The sequence below is a fragment of the Podarcis muralis genome, chromosome W, assembly GCF_964188315.1.
Source record: "Podarcis muralis chromosome W, rPodMur119.hap1.1, whole genome shotgun sequence".
NCBI lineage: Eukaryota > Metazoa > Chordata > Lepidosauria > Squamata > Lacertidae > Podarcis > Podarcis muralis.
This window is the reverse complement of record NC_135674.1, coordinates 26,966,800-26,973,236: the sequence shown is the minus strand read 5'-3', so window position 1 is coordinate 26,973,236 and position 6,437 is coordinate 26,966,800.

The following is a 6,437-nucleotide window of genomic DNA, read 5'->3' as shown; positions in this document are numbered from 1 at the left end:
AACTTTGCAAAAGAGATACAGTCTTTCTGGCTGACTTCTCCTGGTTTTAAAGTAACTGGAATTGAAACTGTCGTTCTTCTGTGAATTGGGGGATTTAAAAAGGTTAATTTTTTTTATTTATAAAGTTACAAGATTGACTGTTACTGTGTCCCCCTAGAGGAAGTTGGATATTATTACAAAAACAACTGGGCCAGGGGAATTTTCCACTTCAAAACAAATCCTAGCCGTGGGACTGACCTTGGATTTAATCTAGAGTGTTATGGCAGATGGAAAAGAAAAGTCAGAGTTGCTTCAAGAAAAAACAATGAGGTCTGGTAAATCTTTTCGTACAGATATTGGGCTACAGAGAAGAGCATCAGCATCTGGTTCCTCTGGACCACCTGGATTATCAGGGGCTGCACCTGTACAAGCAAAGTCAAAAGGAATGTCGTCTGAAGATGTTTTAGCTCTGGCACTAGGGAGAATTAATGAATCTTTGGAAAATTTAAGCAAACAAGTAGCTGAAACAAACAAACAGGTAGCTGAAACAAACAAACAAGTAGCTGAAGCATCAGTTAAAAATTTTTTTTTTTTTAAATAATTTTTATTAGTTTTCCAAACATATATTATACACAAACAACAATACAAAACAAAACATACACACAAATAAACATGTATAATTTCATAAACTCATTTTCCTTCACCTTGTTTCCCGGACTTCCCCATACCTCCCTTTTTCTGCATCCTTATTTTTTCCCTTGTATCAGCAACCCTCCATTTAATTAATTAATTCATCTTCATTGTAATTCCCTTAAATTTAAGATATACAGCTGCAATTCTCTGTTTCTTAACACCATAGCATCTCAGCACTCCTCAATATTACAACAGTTTTTAAGATATATTTTAAATTTCTTCCAGTCTTCTTCCACTGTCTCACTCCCCTGGTCTCGGATTCTGCCGGTCATCTCTGCCATTCCCATGTAGTCAATCACCTTCGCTTGCCATTCTTCCAGAGTAGGTAGCTGCTGCGTCTTCCAATACTTTGCCAGAAGAATTCTTGCTGCTGTGGTAGCATACATAAAGAAAGTTCTGTCCTTCCTTGGCACCAATTGGCCCACCATGCCCAGGAGAAAAGCCTCTGGTTTTTTAGAAAATGTCCACTTAAGGACCTTTTTAATTTCATTATAGATCATTTCCCAGTAGGCTTTAATCTTCGGGCAGGTCCACCAAAGGTGATAGAAGGTACCCTCAGTCTCATTACATTTCCAACATTTATTATTGGGCAAATGGTAAATTTTTGCTAGTTTGACTGGGGTCATATACCATCTATAGATCATTTTCATTATGTTTTCTCTTAAAGCATTACAAGCCGTAAATCTCACACCAGTGTTCCATAACCTTTCCCAGTCATCAAACATAATGTCATGACCTATATCTTGTGCCCATTTGATCATAACCGATTTTACTGTTTCATCTTGTGTATTCCATTTCAGCAGCAAATTGTACATTCTTGACAAGTTCTTAGTATTGGGTTCTAACAGTTCTGTTTCTAATTTCGACCTCTCCTTCTGAAAACCTATTTTCCTGTCTTGTTTAAATACCTCATTTATCTGAAGGTAGTGCAACCAATCTCGTACTTTAGACCTTAATTTATCATAACTCTGTAATTTGACCCTTTCACCATCTTGCTCTAAAATTTCACAATATTTTGGCCATTTAGACTCCATATTAAGTTTTTTTGTCTCTTTAGCTTCCATTGGTGATAGCCACCTGGGAGTTTTACTTTCCAGTAAATCTTTATATCTTATCCAAACATTGTATAGTGCTTTCCTAACAATATGGTTTTTAAAACCTTTATGCATTTTTACCTTGTCATACCATATATAAGCATGCCAGCCAAATCTATTGTCGTACCCTTCCAGATCCAAAATGTCTGTGTTCTCAAGAAGCAGCCATTGTTTCAACCAGCAGAACGCTGCCGATTCATAGTAAAGTCTCAGGTCCGGCAGGGCAAACCCCCCTCTATCTTTTGCATCAGTTAAAATCTTAAAGTTTATTCTGGGCTTTTTGCCCTGCCAGACAAATTTTGATATGTCTTTTTGCCACTTCTTAAAACAGTCCATTTTATCCAGGATCTGGAGTGTCTGGAATAAAAACAACATTCTAGGCAGTACATTCATCTTAATAACAGCAATTCGGCCTAACAAGGAAAGTTTCAACCTTGACCATATTTCTAGATCTTTCTTCACCTCTGTCCAACATTTGTCATAGTTGTCTTTAAACAAGTTCACATTTTTAGAAGTCAAATTCACACCCAGGTACTTCACCTTTTTTGTTATTACTAAACCTGTTTCACTTTGAAACTTCTCTTTTTCTGCCAATGTTAGGTTTTTCTCCAACACTTTAGTTTTTTGCTTATTCAATTTGAATCCTGCTACTTGACCAAATATCTCAATTAGTTCTAATACTCTTTTAGTACTAGTATCTGGCTGTTGTAAAGTCAATACAAGGTCATCTGCGAATGCCCTTAGTTTGTAATTTCTGGCTCCGACCTGAATCCCTTTAACCAATTGGTCCCCTCTAATCATGTTTAACAAAACCTCCAGGACTGTTACAAAAAGCAAGGGAGATATTGGGCACCCTTGTCGTGTACCTTTTTCTATGGATATTTCTTCCGTAACCACATTGTTCACAATCAACTTTGCTTTTTGCTTAGAATATATAGCACCTATACCGTTTTCAAAGCCTTGGCCTACCCCCATACCTTGGAGATTCTTCTTCATAAAGGTCCAACAAATGTTATCAAAGGCTTTCTCCGCGTCCACAAAGATCAGCACCGCCTTTCTGTTAATGTTCACTTCCAGCAGTTCCAAAATGTCTATAATGTTCCTGACATTGTCTGACATATGTCTCCCTGGGAGAAAGCCTGTTTGGTCCTTATGAATCTCCTCAATCAGTACTCTTTTCAATCTTTTTGCTAAAATGTCTGCAAAAATTTTGTAATCCACATTGAGTAATGATATAGGGCGGTAGTTTTTAACCTGGTTCTTTTCAGTCTCTGTTTTCGGTATAAGTGAGATGAAAGCTTCTTTCCACGATTCAGGTGCCTTTTTCCCTTCCAAAATTTCATTGCATACCTCCTTCAGTGGTTGTATTATCCATTCCTTCAATGCCTTATAGTATCTAGCCGTTAGGCCATCTGGTCCTGGAGATTTTCCCAACTGCATATTCTGAATGGCGCCCTCTATTTCTTGCTCTGATATTTTCTCATTCAGAATCATTTTGCTTTGATCTGAGATCTTTGGTAATCCATACTTCTTAATAAATTCTTCTATTTCCCGCTCGTCAATTGGCCCTTGTGTATATAATTTCCTGAAGAAGCTTTGGAAACAGTTGCTTATCTCATTTGGTTTATGAATAATTTTTCCATCCATTTCCAAACTTGTCACAGTGTTCAGTTTTTGTCTCTTTTTCAGTTGCCATGACAGAAGTTTCCCACATTTATCTGCCGATTCAAATGTTCTTTGTCTCATTTGCTTTATTTTCCATTCTATCTCTTGATTCATCAGTTCCATATATTGCGTCTGGTAATACTTTATTTCTCTCAAAATCTCATGAGACTTTGGTTTAGACCTCAATTTCTTCTCACCTTCTTTTATCTTTTCCAAAAGTTTTTCTTTCCTCTCATTCTGCTTTTTCCTCTTTATAGAGTTTTGTTGTATCAGGAAACCTCGCATCACGGCCTTACTTGCGTCCCATATTATTCTTTTCTCCACATCTGTTCTCAAATTTATCTCAAAATAGTCTTTCAAAGTTTTTTGGGCCTTCTTATAGATCTCTTCATCTCTGAATAGGGCGTCGTTCATCCTCCATCTGAAGGTTCCAGTTGTTGTTAATTTCATCTCCATCTTCACAGCATTATGGTCGGAGCAAGTCTTTGGGCAGATTTCTGCTTTTTTTATCTTTGGAGCCATGCTACTAGTTACCCAGATTTGGTCGATCCTTGTCCATGTCATTTTTGCTTCAGAGAAAAAAGTTCCCTCTCTCTCCAGAGGGTTCTTCACTCTCCAAATATCAATCAGATCCAACGTTTCAGTCATTTCAAAAAAAGTCTTTGGTAATCTTCCATCTTTGGAAATTATTTGTCTCTGTGCCTTGTCCATGTTAGTGGAGACAACTCCATTCATGTCTCCCATCATTATGATTTTAAAGTCCAAATAGTCCATTAAAGTCTCATGCAACTTCTTAAAAAATTCCGCCTTCCCTTCATTTGGTGCATATATTCCCAATACCAAAATTTTTTCTCCTTGAACTTGTATTTCTATTGCCAGATATCTTCCTTGTTCGTCTTTAAATATCATTTTAGGGGCCAATTTTTCCTTTGCGTAAATCACGACGCCTCTTTTTTTGACCTTATCTGATGAAATAAATTCTTGTCCAAGTCTCTTGTTTACAAGTAGTTTCCTGTGTATCCTGGTCACATGCGTTTCTTGTAAACATATTAAGTCCAATTGCTCTCTCTTCAAAATATGGAAGACTTGGCGTCTTTTTCGGGGAAGGTTCAAACCATTACAATTCCAGCTAAGAAGTTGCAGAGACATTGTGCTGCTATGTACCTATTCCTCCAACTGCTCCAAGTTTTTGTTCCTCCTCCGATGGTGGTAGTAATCCAAATGAAAGATTTGCAATATCTGTCGATTCTTTGTCTCCTGTTGTTTCTATTACTCCTTTCTGCAGGCCCTCCTGGTATCTTTCCAAAAAAAGTTCTTTATCTTGAATTGTCTTTATTTTAATCTTCTTCCCTGCATAGTTAAAAGACAGTCCTTGTGGGAACTCCCACCTGAAAAGTATATTGTTCTTCTTCAGCAGGTAAACCAGGTCTTTGTAGAAGGCCCTCACCTCCAAGATATATTTAGGGATGTCTTTAAAGATCTGAACTTGACAGTTCTGAATTTCTAAAGCCTTGTGGTAGTGTAAGTCCAGTATTTTGTCCCTTTCTTCTTTAGATCTCAGTGTAATCAGACAATCCCTAGGCTTTTTACCTTGCCTTCTGCCCAGCCTGAAGGCCGTTGTTATTTCAAATTCTTCCTCCTGTAGCTCGTCCTGCCAAAATTCCGAAATATTTTCTGTTAGGAATTCCACAAGGTTGTCTTTCTCATTCTCTGGAACCAATCTTAATTTTAGGTTCTTCTCTTTTCTCTGAAGTTCCCACAGAACTAAAGTTGCATCATGTTCATTCACTTTTTTTGCAATCGGTGCAAGCTCCCTCTTTGTCTCCTCTGCAGTATCTTTTGCACTTTGAGCAATCCCTCTTGTTTCAGAATTTTCTTGAATCAGTTTATTTATAGATTCTGTATTAGAGGCCACACTTGCCGTATTCAGATCCAATCTTGTTGTCAAATCATTCAATTTTTTTGTGTTCTCCGCTGACTGCTTTGTCAATGCTTCCAAAGACTGATTTATTTTAAGCAGAGCCTGTGTCATTGACTCCATAGATGCAGTTGCTACTTTTTCCTGTCCAGCTGGTGTTGTGCCTTGCATCGAGCCCCTTTTCTTTTGAGCTTGCTGGATTTGTTTTGCTTTTGCTCTGGTTGTTATCTCTTCTGGTTGGCCACTCATATCCTCAAGGTCAATCTCACAGGAAAGGTTTACAAGTGGAAAAATCCACTCTTTTTCTCTCACTATGTCAGATTCTCTTAAAATCCTCTAGAGGGAGCATTTAATTGTGTCCAGTTGAGGGAAGTCCCAAAAAAAAAAAAAAAAAAAAAAGGCACATGAGGCATAGAACAAAGAGCCCAAGAACAAAGAGTCCAAAAGTCCACAGTTAAAGTTAAAACCAAAAGTCCACAGTTAAAGTTGCTATTCCTGTTTCAGTATCCTTCCAAATTCAACAAAATAACTCCATTAAAAGTTTATACTTTGTTTCAGTTCAAGCACCAACTTTGTATCAAGTTTAAGTTGACAGCTCACTTTCCCGGTGCCTTACTTCGGCAGCCCGTCTCAGGGTTTTGGCAGTGGAAGATCTTTCCCCTCTATTTATTTCCAGCAGGTTCACAGTGTCCAAATTTCCTTCCCCCCTCTCCTGCTCATTGGGGGGAAGTTTAATTCAGATGACAGGTTTTGACAGTTCAAAAGGTAGCCTTCATTTAAGTGCAGCTTGCCTTTTCGTTGCTCTAGTTAACATGCAGTCCGGGGAGGCAGACTTCCTTATTTAATGCCTTTCCCGTTTTCAGCCAAATCTTTAAAATCAATTTGAATGTCCCTTTCCCGTCTGTCGATCTTACTCACGGGTTTTGTGGTCAAATTGTAGTTTCAGGAAGGAATCGGCGCTCTCCGTTCAATGGCGACGCGGCTTCACTCCGCAGGCTGGGTTACGACTCTCAGCACCGCGCTCACTCCCGATGCCGCTCCGGAGCCTTTAAAAAGGCTCTTTTGCAGTACCGGGGGGCGCGAAAGGT